Source organism: Bombus pascuorum, chromosome 8 (assembly GCF_905332965.1).
Source record: "Bombus pascuorum chromosome 8, iyBomPasc1.1, whole genome shotgun sequence".
Taxonomy (NCBI): Eukaryota; Metazoa; Arthropoda; class Insecta; order Hymenoptera; family Apidae; genus Bombus; species Bombus pascuorum.
In genome coordinates this window covers 14,872,031-14,884,332 of record NC_083495.1, presented here as the reverse complement: position 1 = coordinate 14,884,332, position 12,302 = coordinate 14,872,031, and the positions used below count along the sequence as shown (strand labels likewise).

Genomic DNA, 12,302 nt, shown 5'->3' with positions numbered 1-12,302 from the left:
ACGTTGAGAATAAAAGGAAAGAAACTTTTATAGAATAAGTATATCGCGAATCATAATATCTAAAATTATTATCTATCAGGTTCTAGTTAGTTCTAGCTTTCACTAGATTGTTCCATAGTTTCGACGACGCCGGTAAAACATCGCGAATACTTCAAATTCCTCTCGGATTCCCCTGGAATCTCATCATTAAAATCAACACCAAAGCAAAAAACAAAATGTTTGGTACGATACTAAAGCATCGCTTCGTTCAGATTAGTTGAGTTATGTAGTTGGATTGAAACTTATAGAGAGTGTCTAATGAAAAATGAAAAAGAACGAAAGGATGTTGTAACTTTTTGAAGAACGCATTAAATACAAATTTCTCAATGATGAAAATACTAATTATAAAAATTACAAGTTGTTAGACCATCTTCGATGCTTTACACAAAACTGAATTAAACTACGAGATAAGCTAAACTAAATCATCGAGCTTACTATATTGTCGCTACGTTATCCATAAAATCGCAACGCTCTATCAACGTTTATCGCAAGGACAAGAATTGAATCGAATGTAGCGATCGGAAGAACGAATCACGAAATAGTTCGTAATGCATTGCTTCGCGTTTAGCAAGCTTGTATCGCTTTCATACGCGACACAATTTGGGCGCAACGACACGCGAAATGTCGAAAATAACCAACTGCTCGCGGAATAACGTGTAACGGCGAATGGTAGGAAGTAAAGCGTGCGTTCGAAGCGGCCATTCGATAACCGAAAACCGGAAAAAGCTGTAGCGACGTATCGACGGGCGCGTTAAAACGCCACTCGGATATTTTACAGCGAGCCAACCGACAATGGAAACTCAATTAATATATTGCGACCGATCTCGAAGTCGACCAGGTCGAATCAACGGCAACGATCGGTGGTGAAACGTTTTTTTCTTTTTCGTTTCGTTTCATTCATTCGTTCGATCCAACTTGTCGCGCGACCAAAATGGTGGCTCGCCTCTAAGGAACGAACTGCATATTCTACTCCCCAGAGAACCATTTCCATATACGCAGCATGCGCTGCTTCGAACTTTCGATTCCTACGTTACTTCTATATTCTTTTTTATTTCCTCTTTACGATATCCGTATCCGCAGTTCTCTTCGCTCGTTGTTAAATTTTTTAATCGTTATCGAAGTATCTGGGATAATTGTATCGGTCTCGAAGAAAATGAGGTTTCATCTCTTTTCCGAGCAATTCCATTTCAACCACCAATATTCGTATTTTTCTGGTTTCCAGTTCCGCGGTGTTCGTTTATTGCTATATTTATTTGCTCTCCCTGGGTTTTTGCTTTAAATGGTGTTCGAGCAATTGAAGTTGATACTGTTAAAACGCAAGAGAAATAGAATAAGAGTATATGATGAATTCTTTCCAGGAAGGAAAATGAGCTTGATTTCGAATACCAGCCACTCGCTTTACTGTAAAGAGTGAAATATTGAAACTGAAATGTGTCAAAATGGTGGTAGATGTTGTGCTTTGATACGTGACGGCCATAAGGTTGAAATCTCGTTACGATCTTCGATCGTGACTTTTCAGGTCCGAACCATAAAACATCCCCGTATCTGTCATAACGTCACTCTTTCACCGGCAGTATCTCTGCGTCAACAAACAAATTTTTGACTGTTTCTACTATTTTCGGAAGTCAGCCAATGTCATCGCTCTCACAATGTGTCGATTTCGTATAAATTTTCATCACCTTCAACCAGATTATACGTAGGGCGTTGCCTATGCGTATATCAATTTTAGATTTAACACAAATTCGTACATGATTCACCGATAGCTTTCGATTTTTCTTCCGATAAAGAAACTGAAAAAATGATGGTGTCGCTTCCCGGTTTACGACTGTATCGAATGCAGGCTAATTTGTGTTGCTATAATTTATAAATAATTCCTAATGGAATTGTAAACGAAGAAACTACAATAGCTCCATTTCAAAAATTCAACGCAGCTATCGAATCCAACTGAATGTTCTAAAATTATCAGTACTCGAAATTATAACAACAAGAACGTATCTTACTGATCTTATTTGTAATTAATGGGAAAAAAGTGAATCGAGAGAAGTAATAATCGTGTTCATAAATACAAATGACAGTAATTAACGATTGAACTTGCTTAAGCGAAACGGAACGGTTCAGTAAATTCCCAGCAAGCACATGGTACAGAAGGGAAAGCAATTAAACAGGAAATAATTTAATGTTTACGTGTAAGCCGTATCTTTTTGGATATTTGGATTATTAACAGTATTCAAAAATTATATCTTAGAACTGTATCGCGCGCGAATCGTGAAGTTTATCGATTACCCGTTCGCCGTGTACGTGCTTGGATTTTTATTAGAGGTATCTCGTTTCCAGAGTAAAACCTGTTATGAATCTGCCGAGAACAGTGGCACTTTTGCCTGCCTGGAAAAATACGAAAGTATAACAGGTATCGGTGTGATTTCGTTCGATTCATTGCGTTATTTAATATTCTTCTGCCTTCCTCTGTTTTACCTATTCCGAGCGGTAGTTTTATCGCGTTTCTCCTTCTCCTCGTAGCGAATGTTATTCAATTTCCACCATCGAAAAGAAATTATTTCACTTCGTAGCTCACTCGTGAACGGTATTTGTAATTCATAAGAATTTCAATCGTATTCCTTATAATGTGTATATAATTAAAGAACAATACCGCATTAGCGCAACATTTCGCTTGTGATTGTTTCTTCTGTCACTTTACGTTATTGAATTCTGTTTTTAAGTAATTATGGAAAATAAATGCTTGATACCTTTCCCGTTAGTCTTCCTTAATTTACGTACTACAATTTTATACAGATTGAGAAAAATCGAATATTTATAATAGTAGAATAATCACGTTTCAAATCTTCGGTCTCTGCAAAGCATCTATTATTCTGTAAAAAATGTTCAATTCTTTAAAAAAAAGTATGTAAGAGCTATGGTACTTTGTTCACATCTTTCAACAACGTTGCGTCCATGGAGAGATATATTTTAATCAATTAAAAATAATAATCATATATTATTTCACGTAACAAAAAATCAAAAACTTGGAATTAACAACTTAATTCAATTATAATGCCAAAAACAAATATCAACTTGTATTCCAACTACTGTATAAACTTTTACTTCCAAAACATGAAACTCTCAAAATTTTATCTTTAGAATCGGTTCTCTCAAAGTTTAATCACAGATCACAGTTACAAACGTTACCTTATTTTAATTCAACGATCTCACAAAATTTCATGCAATTTAATAAAATCCCTTCAGAGATATAGTTGAAATGACGACGAATTAAAGGAAATAGAACGTATGTTAAACCGTGTAACTGCTGACAGTAGTCGAACGAAACACGAAGCAAGATTTCCAACCATAATGTCGTTTTACGTGATTGCAACGGCGGGTTTGCCTTTTAAACTCACAAATCGTATTTCCCGGTTCCGTGATCATTCTCGCTTTTTCTATGGATCAGCCGCAAATTCGAACAAAAAAGGTTCCTGTTTTATCTGCAGTTGCTGGAGCCGCGGCTGTACGGCAAATCTGATTAACTCGTCGTGGCACGTCGTTCCGCGTGGCACGATTTTTAGTGGGACATGCAAACACACGGTCCTGTCCGGGTTCAAAGATGTCCAACCTAGCTAGAGGCTCCCTCTCGCCTCCATTGTTATCTCGGACTTTTGTGGACCGTAGAACGGATTGTTTTCGGCTTCGCCGTCGACAGTTTTCATTTTGCTATTCAGAAAACTGTTGACGCTTTTTGTTACGCCTTCGTTGTTGCCCCGAAGTGTTTGTCCGCGAATCACCGTGACTTACAACCGTAGACGGAAAACACTTTCTCGGAAAGACCTTTGAATTGCGAGCACCATCGACTTTCCCTGCAATTGTTGATACATTTGAAAGTCTTCAAAAAATTCAGAAACATTGGCATAGTTCATGTGGCAAATGTTTATATTCTGCGGTTTCATCTTTCATCGGTGGAACAGGAGACGTCGCAGTCGTAGATTTAATTAAAAGTTTGTTCACTGGTGGATATCCTTATTCCGTTCACAAAAGTACTCCATTGTAGGAGTAGATGTTCGATATTTTGCGAAATATTCACGATTAAAGTTTCAAGACTGTATTATGATTTTGAGTTAAGATATTCAGCAAACGATATAGTGGCGTGAAAGTAACATGTTGGAATCCTATTCACTCGTAAGAGAGTTGTTTTTTAAACAGTAATTTTCTTGCGAGAATTATGAATACTATTTTGTTATACATATAAGGTGATAGAGGGTCTGATATTTAGAAGGCTTGTGGTACCTCGGCCTTACCCAGACGAGTAAGAAGTGTTTATTCGAAATAAATCGCAAAAGCAATGCTCTCGATGTAAAGTCAGCTTTTATTATTTAAGAATAGTGTAAATGAACGGTACAATAATTTTGTTACGCCTGATATGATTGTTTGTTACATAAAAATACGAGAAAATTTGGTAGATTTAAAATTTGATTTTAATAGCCGAAATACTAAGTTAGTGTCTTGTAGAGAAAGAGGTTCTTCCCTAGTACACAAAGATAGAAATGCTACAAAGGGATTAAAATGTTTCGCATAATGCTTCACCATGAAGTACCATGTTTTACAGGAATTTTTTTAAATAAACGAGGATAAATTTAGTGTACGCTGGTTTCCTTCTTTTACACGAACATCATTATCGTCTTAAACAAGAAGGATAGCGAACGTAACGTTAGGGAGGGTCATTAATTTCAATTTGCAAGGATAATCCTGAAAGATGCGAGGAAATTGTGCTCGAGTTTCCCGAGAATAACTGCATTCTGTGAATTCATAGGATGCAACTGATAACACGGTTGTACAAAATGCACGTAAAAAACATAATTAACCGTACCCTAAGATGAAATACATACTTACTCGTAATTTATATTAAAAGCGATTTAATATGTTATGGAACAGCGATGGAATTATTTTTCCCTTAATTTTTGTAATTTTAAAAAATTTGTTGAGATAGTTTGACATAACTAATAAACGGTTAATTACAGTAATAGCAGTCATTCGTTAGTACGAGGTAGTATTTCTGTGCAATTTATATATAGATATGACTTCATTAACGCGTATCAGCAATCAATTGGTAATCATTCACGAATAATGATTAAAACTATCGATTGCGAGAGAACGGTCCATCTATCAACTTATTATCTACCTCGATAACTATGAAATTGAACGATTTAATGGGCTTTGGTCGATAGCAGTAATACAAGTTACGATTTTAATTCATGAAACTTGTCTTTATGAAATCATTACTACCATTAATTAATTCGAACGTCCATCGATGCAACAAAAATTGATATACAACGTTTGTGCATAGGACAAAGAACGTATGAAAGCAATGTTCTAAATGTCTAGAACTAAATTCCTCAGGTATACGTTTCCAATTAAATAATTGAAACATTTTCCTTCTTGAACGAAAAACATATATAAAATAAATATATCATAATTATAAAATTCATTTTTAATTATAATTAATTCTAGTTAATAAAATATTTATCTACCCGAGGAAGGCATTATTTCCTTCGAAATAATTATATGCCTTAACTCTTTGAGCGAGTGTGTGTAAATGTTTGCACAACTTTACAATTTTTCTTATATATAAGGGAAAAAGAAGAAAAAACAGCGTTCAATGGGTGGAAAAAAATTTACAAACCGTGTCAGTGATTCCCAATTGGTTAAGCTACTTAAATAAAAAAAAAGTTCCCCTGCGAGCGTATCTACATATCGGAACTCGAGCGTTTTAATTCGGTCTCGGTCTAATTTTTTTGTTCCTCCCCCATACTTTTTCCCTTCTGTTTCGTGATTCTGAATATTTCGAATCGTGGCTATCGTATCGAGGCCGCGTTATTCATTTCACCCGTTCCGTTTTTACATTTATTCCCGGCGATTCAATTGCGGCCGAATTTTCCCGGATTCTCGACACACGAGGCAACTGTACTTTCCGCGAAACCGTATCACCGCGGCGAAACATGACGGAAATTCTCGCTGGTCGAGTTACGCTCCTTTCTGAATTTACGTTACTCGAGCTGGCGTGTCTCGAATGGCTTAGAGTGTTGCGGAGTCGCGGCTTTTGAAACCGCAACGCTACGAACTTTCCCGCGATCTTTGGTGACACAACATTCCCACGATTTAATGCAGACAGTGTGACTGACTTAGAGAGTAAACCACTTATCCAACGTACACGCTCGAGATAGTTCGACGATACGATTTGGAATTAACCCTGCCACGTCTTTCGGGTTATTTTCGATTCAGTCGTGTCTTTTTATCCCTAACAGATTTTACAAATCTTAGAAAATGTACAGGGATGGTTTTGAACGTTAGAATTATGATAGTGGTCAAGGTAAACGATATATATGCGCAATAGTCGTTTATTTTTTTCCTTTGTATTATGAACATTTTTTCGGATGTCTTTCGCTTTGATTTTCTTGCTACAAGTTTCATACTTCACTCGTCAGTGTCTCTAGTAATTTGTTTAAATGTTGTAGTTGGATTGTGCTAAAATTTCCTTTAGAGTGTTGAAATTCCTTTTGCTAAGTGAAATGAGCGTGAGATTAAGGTTGTGTTGAAGCGGTAAAATAGAAAACGGTATTTTTAAAATAGACAAAATAGGTTTGATGAATTATTCCCCGCAAAATCTAAATCTAAAGTTCTACTGTTTAATTATTTACCTAAGCGGGGTATTATCCTCTAATAGCTAATATTAAATATTGGATAGATACAATTAAAAGAAAATTGTACAGCAATAGCTTCCCTTTATTAATATCCTCGTCAGTTTTAATAATAATTAATAATAAGAAATATATCTACTAGCGAAACGGTAAAAGAAGAAACGATTGAATGGAGGTGACATTAATAGAATAAGTTACTAGCTAGCCACGTTTCAATGCCTTCTGATAATATATTATCGAGATCCATTTCGATCCAATTCCTATCGCACGAATGAAAATATATCAATGGGGTCAAAAGCGCTTTAAAGGCCAGTCACTTGGAATGAGTTGTCCATAGGATCGCACGAAAATCCCTTTCACGCTATAAATCTCCTAAAAACGATTCTCTTGAGCTGATGTTTGAAAAGATTGCACCGGGAGCTTTTACGAAGTTTTATTTTCTTGATAATTCCAAGCTCGAGTGGTACTTTATCGATGGTCAAGGAAAGCATAATTTTGCAGGTTCCTCGTCGTTCGTTATAACGCTGTATAAACTACACGTTCCTTTCAATGCAAGAATCAAAGCTGCGATTATTGGAAACTCTTCGATTTACTTGTATTCGAAGAGAAAAAGCGAAATAACGTTATTTCGTCTAAATGTAGGTAAAATACCGTGGATACCCAATATACTAGTTTAAATTTTCGTAACACATGCAAATGTTTGTACATATGAAATAGATTGAGAAAAATTTATATAGACTACAACTAGCTACGATCTACTATTAATTTCATTAGAAATAAAGTAGCATGGTAAGAAAAATAAATTATTTGGCACATACAATACCATATTTAGGAGCAAAAAATCATCCACGATCTGGTACGAATTTTTGGAAATTATTCGACGTAAAATTACTTGAAAGTCGGTAGCTTGAACCAAGTTATCGTAACTATTTGACAAGTTATCCGTGTCAAAGCACTTCCTGAGTGACAAGGAATGCATTATTAATCGATCGGCAATTACTTGTACAAACTGGATGGACCAGAGTTGAACCGCAAGCGCCCACGTCCATTAACGTCGCAAAATTCCGTCACCGATGCGGCTCGTTCGGCTTTTATTTTTCACTTTTCCCGTTTACATCGCTAAGCACGAGTCGAGAGCGTTGAAAGAAGGAGACATTAATTACATTAGAACGAAACGCGCCCGCTTGCCTAGACACTTGGCCTAGTAAGAATCCTCTAGCGAGTAAACGAGCCACCGAGCATGGGCCAGGGACGCGAATTCTCTTAACTCTGTATTGTAGCTGCTGTTACAAAGGCTCGTGAAAAATTGCCCGTAAAAAAAGAAATCCTTTCTCTTAGTTAACTGTGAACTCTTTTACGCTTTTAATACCGGTACAGTACTAGCAAAGATACTAGTAAACATTCTTGTAAAAAAAAGTTGTGGGGTTGATTAATTACTAGAATGGGTTACAATATTATTTCAAGCGCTTAAAATTCGGCTAGTCTATAAAAATTTATACGACTAATTTTAATCTTTGAAACAAAGATATCTTTGTATCTTATAATTTCAATTTACCTTCCTGTCAATTTTCTGATTCTCTGTACCCTGTCAACGTTTCCCTTTCCGTAAAATATTTTATAATTTTTTAAGATATATAATACAATTGTTAATTTTATTACAATATGTTTCAGAACAGGAAGGTATCTTTTAACAAGGAGATAAGCGTGATTCGCGATCGAGGAAACTATGAAGACTTCACAGGTAAACGAGACAATCAATCAATAATATGATCATCGATCAGTCAATTAACCCTCTCATTCCCGAATTATTTAACAATCACAAATATTTATTTGTGATCTGCTTACCTGTTACATAATAAATAAACGATTCATTCAGATATAGGATCCTGGCAGAAATCCTTTTCATCCACTAGATATTCGAACAAGTTCTATACTCCAAATATTTTCTCTAACCTTGCATATTATCGGCTTTCGATGCGATTTTGCGTCTTCAAATTTTCCACTCTCGAATGCGCAAATATTCGCATCTAACGATTAATTTTTTTATATCATACTTGATTACCCTGGGAACGAGAGGGTTCATAAATTAATTGTGATTATTAGCAGTAACACTAAAACGATTACATAGTACAAGCTAAACCAGAGTTTATTCGATCGACTCTAATACGTACGCAAATAAACCACAAAGTTTAACTCGCGTGATAGATCTTTCCCGCAACACAAAAGTCGCGATACAATTCGTAATTCAGGAACTCTCTCCGCCTCGCGATTTTTATGACGTACAACAACAAGAATAAAATATTCCCCTTTGTGTTGTCGAATCCTTTATACGTTCTATTCTGCTACTTATTTCGCGCGAATTCCCGGAAAGGAACACCGGCCATTACTGAATTGCATCAGAGGGAAATTGGCCTAGAAGCCAGCCCCATAGTCGGTTGGATTCTCCGTTAGGTAGGTTAGGTAACGCACGGCGGTTGAAAATGCGAATTCTCTTTACTTCTCTATTGTCCACCGTACTGGCAAAGGGGTTGAGAGGAAGAGAGAAAGAGGAAGAGAGAGAAAGAAAGAGAAAGAGAGAGAGAGGGAATGAGAGAACTGGGCTAGGGAGGAAGGGGATATTTGCTCTTCTGGGAAAGTAAACTCCAGAGCTTTTCATACACGCGCGACTCGTAGCGCTAACCCAATTTTACCGGTACGACGCCAACGAAGCTTCGGCGGCTACGTTTTCACCGAGAGACGGGTTATTTGCCTTACCTACACGCCACTACACGGTACCGTCTTTTATACAAAGTATTGGCAAAGGTTGGAAATGTCCCTGTAGGAAGAGTGCGCCCACGACAGTTAAAATAATATCGGTTCATGGTGTGGAAGCTTCGAAAATATTATTTGTTAGACGCGCTTTACGTGTTTTGAGAAATTTCTCTTAGGGAGATAAACCGAAAGAATGTAGGGGTCGAAGTGTTTGCTTTAGGAGGGAGCGGTTATACATGGAATGTATCATGCTACACAGTGGATAATCGATACTGTTACTGTCTTTTAAGGATTTTATTTTTTAACTTTGAAACCTGCGACTACTTTTAGCGATAATAATTTACGAGGTAGTGTTACTGAATTACCAATTAATTCATTTTGAATCATTTTAATATGTTGACTACCACGATTAGTCAGTAATGAATGACGATATGGGAATTGATTGAGATAGCTAAATTAGAAATGAACAGGACATATTCGTAAAATTTTCAATATTTTTAATACTGTGATAATAATGTAACGTACTACTACAAATAGATAGCAAGAAAAGTTTCAGTAAATTTATTTTCTGATACGTATATTCGGATAAAATTTGTATAGCGGATAACATGTTAACGCAAACGCAGCTAATCTCTTTTTTTTATATTCTTCGAAATAACGTTATCACCCCTTTATTTACAGGGTGCGCCGTTAGAATCCGGACAAAAGAAGTTTTGTGCAGAAAGTTGTTTATTTAAGTCAATACACAAAAACACATGAAAATGTTGTTATATCTCATTTAAAGGGTCCTTGCTGAGAACTTTTATTCTATGTAACCACCCTCTGCCTCTATGACCTGCTCTATTCTTGCTCTAAAGCGCGAGCACGCTGACTTCAACTGGTCGCGTTTAATTGTCGCGAATTCTGACTCGATAGCAGCTCGTAGGGAGTTGACGTTGGGGTGCCTGCATTTATTAGTTTGTCTCTCGATAACGCCCCACACGTAATAGTCCAATGGGTTTAGGTCGGGACTGTTAGGAGGCCAGAAATCTTTCGACCAAAACATGTCCACATTGTCAGAGAGCCAATTTTGAACAAGATGACTTGTGTGAGCAGGTGCGCCATCTTGTTGAAATAAATACGGCCTTCCAGAAGCCGTAATTTCCATCCACGGCTTTATTACTGTCTTCAGGACCTCCAAATAAACCTCCTTTGTGATTCTTTCGCCTTTTTGGAAGAAGTGCGGAGGCATGACGTCGCCCTCACTTGAGACAACGCTCAAAACGTGAACACTTGCTGGAAATTTGGTTTTGCCCACAACAAAATTAAATTACCGTCGATCTTGGGTAGCTAAAGAATTTTATAATTTCGACCGGCGTTCTCCCGGCGCGAAGACTTTCTATAATCGCCGCTCTTCTATCGTATTCCGGGTTTTGCTTAACGAGTTCTGTCATTTTGAGGTTATAGAAGACTTATTGACATATTTAACTAACTTCAGAGTCAATCAGCACAAACATCTGAATTCTAATATGGTGGGAACTACAAATTGAATTCTGTCCGAATTCTAACGGCGCACCCTGTAGATTCTAAATTGAATACGTTAATTTCATTTCCCTATGTTACTATCATTTAATTTAAATAAATTGTCATTCTTTCAAAAGAACAAGTGCTAGAAATCATAAAATAAACTTTATAGTCATCATTCTGGTAAAAACATAGATAGACACGAGTGTATATAATCTTTAGCTCTTCGGATTTATTTATACGTAGTAATTGAAGCAACTAATAAATTACAAAAAACGCAGACCGTGCACTTCGTACCGAATGTAAAGTTCAAAAACAAAGTAAAAAGTAAAGAAGACCATGGAATTCTTGTACCAAGTCTTTATTTAGACGAGCGTGTTACATAGATATGAAATCTGGAATTCCCTATTCTAAACACGTGCACGTTGCAGCAGGTGACATCGTCGTCGGATGACGGTATCTAGTTTTATGGCAAGAACAAAGTTGTCTAGACGAAAAGACCGAGTGTGGAAGTAGTAGAGTGAAAGGTACACAGGGCTCGTAACGAAGTTTTCAAAGACAACATGGAGTTTGATATCTAACGAGTTCATTCTACTCGGCTGCGATGGCAAAAACTGCAAGTGGAGATCTCTATCTGCCACTCTTTCCGGCCAGGTCACCCATCTATCTTCGTTTCACCCTCCTTTCGCACCCTTCTTCGTCTCTTTTCCTAGCAACCAATGTTGAGAAACGCGAAATTCGTTCCCCTACCCTTCGCGCGTTACTCACCCAAGGTTTCTAGATTTTAATTTTATAAGAAATTATTGGCATACAGCGATGTACTTTGATCGTTCGAGTGTCTCTCATTACGCATTTTACGTTTCATATAATTGCTTTCTTTATGCTTAAAGCGTGTTTCTACAATCAAATAAATATAAGATTCGTGGCACGAATTATTTCTATCTTTTGATGGAAACTTGCATTTCTTTCAATTAAAATTATATACTTTTATATTGCTATTTTAACGTAAACTTGTAGTTTCGAAATAGCGTTTCTACGGTATAATTTAATATACTATCTTAGATTATAACAATGCATATCTAAACGTGCAAGAATTATAACACTATCGATACTTAATTGCCTAGGTCACAGTTAGCTAGGAAAAATGTTTGCTTGATGTTATTTTGTAGTTTATATTTTTCACGATAAAAATTGTTGAGAATTTCTATCGCGTAAAATGTGGAGTACAAAATAAAATTAAATAACTTAAGACCACTGTTATGGTCAACTGTTCTATGATGTAAAGACTATTTTTTATTAAAGTAAATCATTTCTTGATATATAAATAAA

General features: G+C 36.4%; 1 protein-coding gene across 2 annotated transcripts in view; it reads right to left on the bottom strand.

Annotated features, from left to right (window-relative positions):
• LOC132909868 (uncharacterized) overlaps positions 1–12,302 on the bottom strand; it is a 679,960-nt gene that overhangs the window by 570,753 nt on the left and 96,905 nt on the right. The window lies entirely within an intron of this gene.